The sequence below is a fragment of the Mus caroli genome, chromosome 1 (assembly GCF_900094665.2).
Source record: "Mus caroli chromosome 1, CAROLI_EIJ_v1.1, whole genome shotgun sequence".
NCBI lineage: Eukaryota > Metazoa > Chordata > Mammalia > Rodentia > Muridae > Mus > Mus caroli.
Window position 1 is genome coordinate 92,091,458 of NC_034570.1, and position 11,871 is coordinate 92,103,328.

The following is an 11,871-nucleotide window of genomic DNA, read 5'->3' on the forward strand; positions in this document are numbered from 1 at the left end:
TCCTTGGGTACTTTCTCTAGCTCCTCCATTGGGGGTCCTGTGATCCATCCAATAGCTGACTGTGAGCATCCACTTCTGTGTTTGCTAGGCCCAGGCATTGTCTCACAAGAGACAGCTATATCTGGGTCCTTTCAGCAAAATCTTGCTAGTGTATGCAATGGTGTCACCTCACTTTCTTATTCATCTCTAAGATTTAAATAACTTTAACAGTCCCACAGCCTTTCAAATTCTTAAAATTTCAATCCATTATAGTATCCAATCTCTTTTAAAATGTAAAGGCCTATTACAATAAAAAAATCTCTTAACTGTGGTCTCCACTAAGTACTTTCTTTCTTCAAGAGGGAAAAATATCAGTGCAGAGTCATAAGCAAAAGCAAAATCAAACTACAACTTTCCAATGTCTGGGATCCACTCACAATCTTCTGGATTTCTCCAAGGGCTTGGGTCACTTTTCCAGCTCTGCACTTTGTAGCGCACACCTTGTCTTCTAGGCTCCAGATGCCTATACTCCACTGCTGCTGCTGTTCTTGGTGGTCATTCATGGTCATGACATCTCCAAAACACTGCTGTCTTCTGTTGTAAGTAAGCTTCACCAATAGCCTCTCATAGGCTCTCTTCATGTGCCAAACCTCAACTACTTTTAATGACACCTTCAAATCCTGGGTCATCAATTGCAACTGAAACTGTACTTTCACCAAAGGCTTTCCATGGTCTCTCAGAGTGCCAAGCCTCAGCTGCTCTTCAGGACCCCTTCATGCTTTCAAAACCAGTACCACCTGGGTGACTCTTACACATTACCATGTCCTGCTGCAACATGAAGCTGTCTCTGGAACACAGCCTCTTTGTGCTCTCAGAAAACACTTCCCAGAAGATGTCACCTCAATGATGCTGGTCTCTTCTTAATCACCACTAATTTCTTAGGTCCAGCTAACCAGTATCAATAGTGGAACCCCCACTATGCTGTTACCAATTTGTTTTAGTCAGTGTTCTATTGCTGCACAAACTTCATGACGGAGAAACAAGTTGGAGAAGAAAGGATTTATTCAGCTTACACTTACACATTGCTGTTCATCACCAAAGTAAGTCAGGATTGGAACTCGAGCAGATCAGGAAGCAGGAGCTGATGAATCAACCATGGTGGGATTTTACCTACTGTCTTGCTTCCCCTGGCTTGCTCAGCTTTCTTTCTTATGAAACCCAGGACTACCAGCTCAGAGATGCTACCACCCACAAGGCGACCTCCCTCTTTGATCACTCTTTCAGAAAATGTCTTACAGCTGGATCTCATGAAGACATTTCCTAACCTGGAGCTCCTTTCTCTGTGATAACTCCAGCCTGTGTCAAGTTGACACAAAACCAGCCAGTACAGTGTCCCAGACTTCCTGAATATGTTATTCCAGAAACTTTTTAGGTTTATCATTTTCTTTGGCCAATGTAGTTATTTCTTCTGTAGTATCTTCTATGCCTCAAATTCTCTTCCATACCTTTCTTCTCTTCTATTGTGTTGGTGATTCTTGCACCTGTAGTTCATGTTCTCTTTCATTGGTTTTCTATGTCCAGAATTACCTCAGTTTGTTTTGACTTTATTGATGATTCTATTTCTATTTTTAGGTCATTTCCTCCACCTGATTATATTTCCCTGTATTTCTTTCTTTTTTATTCATTTCCTCTTTAAGAGGACTCTACCTGTTTAATTGTATTTTGCTGTATGTCTTTAAAGGATTAATTTTTTTTTCTTTTTAAAGACCTCTATCATCTTCATGTGATTAGATTTAAGGTCATTTTCTTCTGCTTAAGGTGTGTTAGGATACTAGGGCATTCTCTAGGTTTTGGTCATCACATATTACCCTGGTTTTTGCTGATTGTGTTTTTATGCTGGCCTTTAGCTATATAGTTGTCTGCAGGGTTGACAGATCTGGTAGTCCCTGATACCAGCACACCTCTGAGTTTGAGGGTAGAGCTGGTTGTCCCCGGTGGCAGCAGGCTTCCATGGATGCAACCAGAGCTTGTAGTATCTTAGTGATTCAAGCCTCAGGGATTTCAGGTAGAAGTGTGGACTGGAAGATGAAGCTCAAAAAGAAGAGGAAAAACCTCATGACTTCTTGGCTTCCAGTAGCAGAGTTTATCACAGTATCAGCACTGGTTAAAAGTCCATAGTTCACATTCTCTTCTAAGACTCGTTCAGTCACTTAAATGTAAACATCAAAGTGAAAAGGCAATTCACACTCTTCCCATGAGGAGGCATGAGGTATTGCTGCATTAATCCTCAGCCCACACTTCCTTTGTCACTGTGGCAAACCAGAGCAAACTCTCTTCCTTCTCTCCCCATCCCCTAGGCAGATGTGGGCCTTGGGAGCCTACAAAAGGCAGCCTATCTTAACCTCTTCATCACCGAAACTTGCCCTCCCTCCCCCAGATTAACAACCAGCATTTCTCCAGAGAAGATGGCTCCTGCCCTTGAAGGAGGCAGGAGCCAATATCTTTGAAGTGATAAAAGTCCACTCTTGGACTGTGGGAAAGAGGCAATTAAGTGTTCCCAGAGAGATGTGACCACTTTGTAAAATAAATTAGCTTCTGATAACGTAATGAGTCACTTCTTCACAGGTCCAGAAAGTTTTCAGCTGCACAGTCCCACCCTGCTGTCTGAACAAACATTATCAAGTTTGAAGTATGGCACTCCTTTACTCACTCCCAAATCATGTAATGCCAAAGCTTGAGAATCCCAGTCCCCTGGATGTGAGCATCACATTCCTAACCTGCGGAGCAGACTCAAAATTCCTACCACTCTCCTGGGGTTCCCTTGAATTGGGCATACAGTTCTGGGGGCTCATCCTCTGAGATCCCCCAGCAGATCTCTGGAATCTGCAATCTAGTGCCAGTGAATGAGTGGTGAGTATCGGTGTTTCCATACTGTCTGTGTCCGTTCTGTTCTTAATTTTGGAGTTGGAAAATCCTCAAGTTATCTGTATAAGAAGTAGATGGTTACTAGAGCAGACACCTGGAAGGTCACCACTTTGGGGTTTAGGGAGATGTCCCTGATCCTGAGAATTTGGTGTTTACCCTTCAGGAGGAGGAATTTGTGATCAAGGAAGGGCCTCATCACAGTCTGCTTTCCTCCCTGACTCACTTCCACTTTCTGAGGTAAGAGTCTGTGAGTCCTAGTGTTTGGAATTACTTTTGTTCCCATTTCCATCATGGCTATTTCGTGCAAGTGGGTTTGTCTGTGGTCCTTCTTGCAATGTTTGATTTCATGTTGTACTGGACTTTGATGGACGATATGGGGCAGGCTGACTTCCACTCCCTCAACATTGTTTTAGCTCATTTTAAAGAAGTGAGGATTAGAGGGTGCAATCTCTCTGGAAGTGGAAGATGTACAGGCATTGCAACTCAGAGTGGTCAACCTTTGTACTGGGATGAGTACCAGAAGGGACCTTTCACTTCCTTATGGTATTAGCAGTAGAAGATAGAGTGTTCCAAAAAGCACAGGGGCAACCAAACCAGGTCCCCCTGATTACTAATCCACTGCAATGGGTTATATCCTTCCTCTTCCCTCTTAAAAATGCTTCTTCATCCCCAGGAACAGTGTTGGCCCTGGTGGGGGTAGAATGGAAACCAGAAGTCGTCAGACCCCCATCACCTCTTTATCCCACCTTAAAGAACAGCACTCCTGAGGAGGTCCTATTTCCTCTGCCTCACATCCAAGAAGCCCCATCTACACTTACCCCCAGAGGGAGTCCTGGAGGAAGTGTCACCAGCCCCAATAGTGTCAACATCAGGAATAGAGGAAGGGCCTGGCAGAGGAGATGAGAAGCAGATGCATGGTGCCTCCTGAGGCTGTAGAGTCAGAGGTAAATTCCACTGATTTACACCTAAGGGCAACTGGACCAGTTGACCAGCAGGGGAATTAACCCCAACATTATTGGACCTTTGCTACTGCTGATCTTTATAATTGGAGGAGAGAGAATTCCTGATTCTCTGACAATCCTAAGAACTCATTGGCCTCTTTGACTCTAACCTTTTCACCCATCAGTTCACTTGGGATGATTGTCAGCAGCTCTTGCAGATCCACTGAGGAAAAGGAATACATTATTTTGGAGGCCCAAAAGAATGTTCCAGGAGCTAACAGCATTGCAACCCAGAAATATGCTGACATAGATGATGGATTTCCCCTCAGGAGACCAGCTTGAGACTGCAATATGGTTGAAAGGGACTGTCTCTGAGTCTATTGCCAATCTCTAATGGCAGGTCTCAAGGCAACTGCTAGCCACATATTTAGCTAAGTTTTATGATATCAGGCAGAAAGATAATGAAGGCCCAGCAGAACTGCTCGATTGTATTATGGTCATTATACCCACCTGGACTCTGAGCAGGAGGAGAATTCTAACAAAGTATCACTGGAATTTATAAATCAATCAGCACCAGATATTAGAAGGAAGTTAAAGAAGTTAGAAACATTAAGGGAAAAGTCATTGAGAGATTCTGTGGAGGTTGTGGAGAAAGTGGACCATATTGGGGTACATTTCCAGAATATTACTGATGGGAAAGAGCCTAAGGGAGGTCGTAGACCAATCATAGGTAAAAACCAATGTTACTACTGAAGGACATTGGGCAGAAACCAGACGCAGGTGCTTGGCAAAGCATTGACCCCCTGTGTTTATAGAGCTTTAACTGGTTGTATACCCAGTACAAGTCTGCCAATATCCCATGTGTCAAGAGGCAGGAAAGGGTATCATCATCCCCCATATCAGAAAACTGCTGGCTTTGGGAGTTCTCGGGCATGTCAATAGGCCTGGAATACTCCATTATTGCCAGTGAAGAAGTGAAATTTCAATGACTATCACCCTGTCCAGGACCTACAGGAAGTTAAGTGCAGAGTAATGGACATACCCCCCACAATGCCTAATCCTTATACCCTATTGAGCTCTCTACCACCAGATCTGAAATAGTATTCTGTTATAGACTTAAAGGATGCTTCCAAAAAGCCAGACATATTTTGCCTTTGAATGGTGTGATCCAAAAGGAGGCATTAATGGATAACTCACCTGGAACGTCCTGTTTCAAAGCTGTAAAAGTTCACACACTATTTTTGATGAAGCTTTACATGAAGACTTAGGAGCGCCAGCAATGGCTTTCTACAGCAAGAAAAGAGACTGTCCTCAACATCCCCACCCCCAGAGTCCAAGAAAGCTAAGAGGGTTCTTGGGGTCTGCAGGCTTTTGCAGTCTATGGATTCCAGGCTTTTCTGAAATAGGCAAACCTTTATATGAAGCCACCAAGGAAACCAAGGACTTTGGACTCAGGACCACCAAAGGTCCTTTGAGAGAATAAAGCAGGCACTGCTGTCAGCTCCTGCTTTGGGGCTACCAAACATTACTAAGCCATTTCACCTGCATGTTAATGAATATAAAGGAATAGCCAAAGAGCTCCTATGTCAAATTTTGGGGCCATGGAAATGGCCAGTGGTTTATTTGTCCAAAACTTTAGACTCAGAAGAAGCAGGGTCCCAACTTGCCTGCATATCTTTGCAGCTACACTACTACTGGTTAAGTTAAAGATAAATTAACTTTGTGACAGAATTTGGCTGAAACTACTCACCATGTAATTGAAGGGGTACTCAAATAGCCACCTGACCAGTGGCTCAGTAATAACCACATGACTCATTATCAGACTTTACTAATTAACTCTGGCTGAGTTACCATCCAGCTGCCTGTTTCCTTAAATCCTGCTACACTTCTCCCTGACTCTGATTTGAACCACCCAATCCACACCATGAATGCAGTGAAATTTTAGCCAAGGCACATAGTACCCAACCTGATTTAAAGGGCTCACCTCTGCCAGGGTCATATCTGTCAGCAAAATATCACAACGGTATCTAAACACATACTGAAATTCTTCTCCTCAAAATCTTCTTGAGCCAGGTGCCAATAATTGAAATCATCCTCAGAACCACTGTCTCACATGCCCCTACTATTATGTCTCATTAAGGTCTACTCAATTTCTTTTCTAATTCAAAGTGCCAAAAATCTATATTCCTATAAAAAGACAGCATAGTCCTAGCCTATCACAGCAATACTCACTCCTGACACCAAATTCTACCTCAGTTAGAGTTTCTGTTATTGTGAATAGACACTATGATCAGGACAACTATTTTAAAGATAAACATTTGATTCGTGGCTAATTTATAGTTCAGAAGTTTGCTTCAGTGTTATCATGCAGTAATCATGGCAGAATTCAGGTAGTTGTGATTCTGAGGAAATAGCTGAGAATTCTACATCTGGATCTAAAGGCAGGAGGGAGAGAGAGTAAGAGAGAGACAGAAAGAGACTGACAGAGAGGAGGGGGTGAAGACTGGGCTTGGCTTGAGCATCTGAAACTTCAAAGTCCATTCCCAATGCCATACATCCTCTAACTAGGTCAATACCTACTCCAATAAGGCACACTTCCTCATTTTCACTTCCTCTGGGCCTATGGGGGTCATTTTTATTCAAATAACAGGAGTCTACTCTCCTCGTTGTTTTATGTCTGTATCCTATTCAGGCTCTTTCTTGATTACTGGTCTCATGATGCCTATGCTCAAGCTTCCTGGTGACTACTGCTGATGAAAACTTAACAAGGGCAGTGCAGCATTCTTTGACAGCAGCTGGTAACTCTCACTGGCTGGCTTTACTGCAGATGATTTAAAAATATCATCTTTATATATTTCTTTTTTGTGTTGCCTTCTTGGCCCTAAAATTTCCTTTTGTCCTATCTAATACACATTTATGTTTCTGATGCTCTTTTCTTTCTGTCTGACTAATATAATCTATTCATTTTTATCTAGTTTCTTCTCTTACCAGACTACAGATCAGTAGCTTCTAACATGCCATCTTACCCAGAACTCCTTCTAATTAATAGAAGGTGAAATAATATATCAATACTTGCCAATTTCTTGAGAAGGTTAGTAATATACTCTAAGAAATGAAGAGTTGCATTTTATTTCAAAACTAGTTTCAAAGAGGAAAATTTTAAGAATAATACAATTCTAACTCTTACTCCTTCTCATCATATTAACACAAACACATTCACACACACAGAGACAGAGAAAGAAACTAAAACAGACAGAGAGACATTTAATGTTTTATATTCATTCAAAATTATCAGGTCATGTATTAAAAGAAAAATTAATATTCCTTTTAAAATCAAGAATGTGTTCAATTCTAGCAAACTACAAACAACAATCATTGAAGGGATCTAAAAATTATCTCTATTGAAGCACATGAAGGACAAACTGATTGTATCTGTTGGCTGGACTGAAAAATGGATATAGCCACTGTGACAAACAGTGTGGATAATTCTTAAAAAAAGTTAAAATAAACCTACCTTATTACAAGCTAGGTCACTCCAGGACATATGCCAAGGGAACTCAATTACCTACTTCACAGATTCTTGCTCAGGTCTGAGCATGCTACACATTTCACATTATCTAAGAGGTAGAAAGATACTTATATGTCTTTCAATGATTGAATAGATAATGAAACTGGTGGACATATATACAACAGAATATTATTTAATGGAAAAGAAAAATGAAATCATGAAATGTTCTCATAAATAGACCTAGAAAATACCATGTAGAATGAGGTACGCAAGGTTCAGAATGAGAAACATTACAAATTCTCTAATACACACACACACACAGAGTCTGAAATAACTACGGAGCTTAGTAATGTAAAAAGAGAAAATAGAGGCTGGGACTAGACATGGGACTAACAAGGTACAGTAGAGTTAATATATAAGAAGATGGAAAAAATGGGGATGGAGATTCACTCTGTAAGGATAAAGGAGGACAACATAAGAGAGCAAGAAAAGAGGTAAAATAACATTAATACTGTTTGAAAAATCCGTAAGAAGTCATAGTATTTTATTTACCAAAAATTACCTATACACTCTATCTATCTATCTATCTATCTATCTATCTATCTATCTATCTATCTATCTACATATATAACTTAAATGAAAGTAAGTCATTTAAGATTGTAATGCCTTCCTCAAAAGCCATATACTATAACAAAAGGCCCAACATCAGGCTTGAGAAGTTCCATTTTGTGTTGTTGCTCAGAAGAATTCAAGAGAATATCAAATTTTGTAGGCTATTGCTGTTGCCTTTCATTGTTTCTGCAAGGTCCCCTATTGTTAACAGTAGAATGCTTCTCAGATACAGGTTTCATCAGACTCAGTATGGATCTGACTCAATGTTGTCCCCAACTACACACACATACACACACAACTGAGGACTAGATTTCATAGTAAGAGGAAAGCATCGTGTAAGCTTCCAGGAAGGCAATCAATCTTTTCACATAGTTGTGACAACTATGAACCACAACAAAACCAGCATGAAAACATAGTCTTAAAGATGCACTGATAGGACTCATATCTTTGTGGTAATCAACTTACAGAAGTAACTTTAGTCTTTGCAAAATAAGCCCCCTTAAGTAAAAAAGCAAAGCCAAAACCCAAGACCAAACAAATAAAAACAACTCATGCTTGGTGTTAGGAATTGAGCCAACTACACAGGGTTAGTGAGGTTGAAAGAAAGATGAAATTTCAAGACCTGTAAGTCATATAAAATACTCAGAAATTGCTGGTTGTTTGTGAGCCTAGAGGCTGCCTGGGGCTGAGGACAAAGAAAAACAAACCCAGGAATGCCTCGTCTTAAAGCATGCCTGGGAACAGTTTGACCATAAAGATAAGAGAAATGTGAAGACATAACAGGGCTATCTGAACTGAGTCAGTGACTCACAGAACTCTGAAACCCTGACCTGCATGTAATTTTTCTGCTGATGTTTGAATAAGCCCATAGTGTGTCGCTATGCTGAATTCCCCATCCCTAAGCCCTTTACCCCATAAAAACCCCTAGCTTTCGAGCCTTGGGGTTGAATCAACTATCTCCTGCATGAGATATGTTTCGACCTGGAGCTCCATCATTAAACTACCTCATGTGTTTGTGGCAAGAAGGATTCTTGTGTTTCTTTGGGTGCGCTCTCTCTCCAGAGACTAGAATGTGTGTGGGGGTGTCCCTGAAAGGGGGTCTTACAAGATGATGGAATTTTAAAATAAAATAAATTTAAATAAAATTAATATAGAATAAACTGCTACTTTACTAAACCACCATAAATTCTACTGCAGTCTACATACACACAAATAAAGATAGTTCTCATGTCTTCTAAAAGAAGATTCTCTTTACCATATTTGGAGATAATTACAGAATATCACAGTTGGTGAAAACGAAGAAAACTATTGAATGTGAGGTTTTTAGCTTTAAAGGTACATCCATAAAGCAATTCCTGCTCCTAGGCCTCAGGGAATATTGTGGAAACTGGGGTGAAAAACAAAGTAAGAGCTAGAGGATCAGGAAAAATATATGCATACATTTAACGAGTATATTAACAATATATTAACAAATATATAATTATATAGTATATAGTTCAATATAAATAGTTTATAGCAAATATTAATGTAAAATTCAAATTATATATATACATACATATATATGTATATGTGTATATAGATATAAAATTGAATTATCTCAGCATACCTTTCTATATTTATGTTTATATATAATTGCAAGCAAAAAAAATAGGTGGCAGTGAATTTAAGGAGTAAAGTGATGATATGGGAGTGATTAAGTACTGTATTTTCATCATTTTGATCTTTCATATATTTCTTCAACTCCTCCAATGACCCCTATATTTTATGTCCTCTAAAATTTATGACATTTGCCTCAGAAAATACATTATATATATAAATATGTAAGTATATGTATACATATGTGCATATATAAACATATATATATATACAATATATATAAATACACATCAAAATTATATCTTTTTTATGTACACAAATAATTTATATAAACCAACTACATATATTTAGCCTTGCTAATATATACAGGTGGTTAAGACTTAGCAGTTGAAATTAGATAACTTATCAGAGGAAAAATATTCTACATAAATGGAACCAGGGAACATTTAGGCATGTTAATAATCAAACAAAATAGACTTCATACTATGATCAATTAAAAGAGACGAAGGACACTGCATTCTAATCAGGTGACCTATTAACCAAGAAGGCATAATAATACTACATGTATATGTCCCAAATTTAATAAATTGGGCATATACTTATAAATAATATTGGACTTCAAGACATAGATTAATTCCAATTCAGTTATAATGGATGATTTCTATACAATATTTTCAACATACAGATTTTCTGGCCAAATATCAACAGAGAAGAAAAAATTAAATGACATCATACATAAAAAGTACTAACATATATGTGCATATATATGTTGTGTGGACACACATGTATGCATATACAATAACTGCATATGTAGGTATATATGTATGCATGTATACATGTCTAGGTTTGTATGTGTGTACATGTGTGTATGTGTGTGCATATGTATCAATGTATATATGCATATGTATATAGATGTATAGGCATATAAATATATACACACACGCACATACATATGTATGTGTGCATATATACATAAATATATATGTGTATTTGTGTGTATATGTGTGTATATGTGTATAAATAGATATATATGTATTTGTGTTTATGTGTATGTTTATATATATATGCAATATGTGTAAATGTATGTATATATTTGTATATGTATGTATCTATGTATTAAATCCAAACACCAAAGAATATCATAATGATAAAACTGGTTTTATTTCAGCAATGCAGGAATGATTCAACACAGATAATTCAATAAGTATAATAAATTGTATTCATGGGTTTTAAAATAAAATCATGTTATTATTTCAATAAAATAAACCCACCTTTGACAAATCCATCATGTCTTCATAATAAAATACCTACAGTGAGTATGACTGGAGGGAATATAACTCCACATATTAAAGAATATGGAAAAATGCATGCAATATTATTGCAAATATTGAGAAACTCAAAGGACTGCCTTTAAAATTAAGCACAAGACAGGACTATACACTAGCTAAATACTTAAAAAGTATTGTGCTTGAGGTACCAGCTGGAGCAACAGAGAAAAAGAAGAAAAATAAAGGATATATATATGAAAAGAAGAAATCAAGTCTAGATGGACCATGGGCCTGGGGAAACATAATAACATTATTCTGTTATAGAAAAATAGCAATAAAATGATTCATTGTTACAAAGTGCTATACCCATAGATCACTGCCTTACTCAATCCACATTAGAGAAACTTCTTGTTGCATATAGGTATTAACAGAGATCTACAACTAGATAAGTACAAATAGCGAGAACTTTCAAGCTCTCAGTTTTAAATGGAATGTCTTCACCAAATTCCTCCACTTGATGCTTAGGAATCTATTGGGGAAAGGAAGGAGGAGAGATATAAGAGGCAGAGATGATGAATGACTCTAGGAAAATAGTGTCTTACAGATACAACAGGACTGATGCATTCACCACAACTATAGCAGGAGGCACAAAACCTGCCCAGGTTTAAGCTTCATAGCTTCCAGCACTGAGAGATGCTAACCCTAACCATTTTCTCCAATGGAGTGTCACTGGGTATATGCACCACACTCTAGGGCAGCCTTCATGCCTAGAAATACTTGAGCCACATAAAATGCTCTCAGTCATATTTTGTGGAAATATTTTTTCCTTTGTTTTTGGCACTTTTCTACTTTGACCTCTAAAATTTAATCATTTGCTTATTTAATTTGATCTTTGTTTTGGGGTGTTTAGAAGTTTGATTCTTCCTTTTATTTGTTTTCTTACTTGTTATTTTTGAGAGGGGGAGAAGAAAGAGAGAGGACGGAGGGAGAAGGAGAGGGAGAGGGAGAGGGAGAGGGAGAGGGGAGAGGGGAGAGGGGAGAG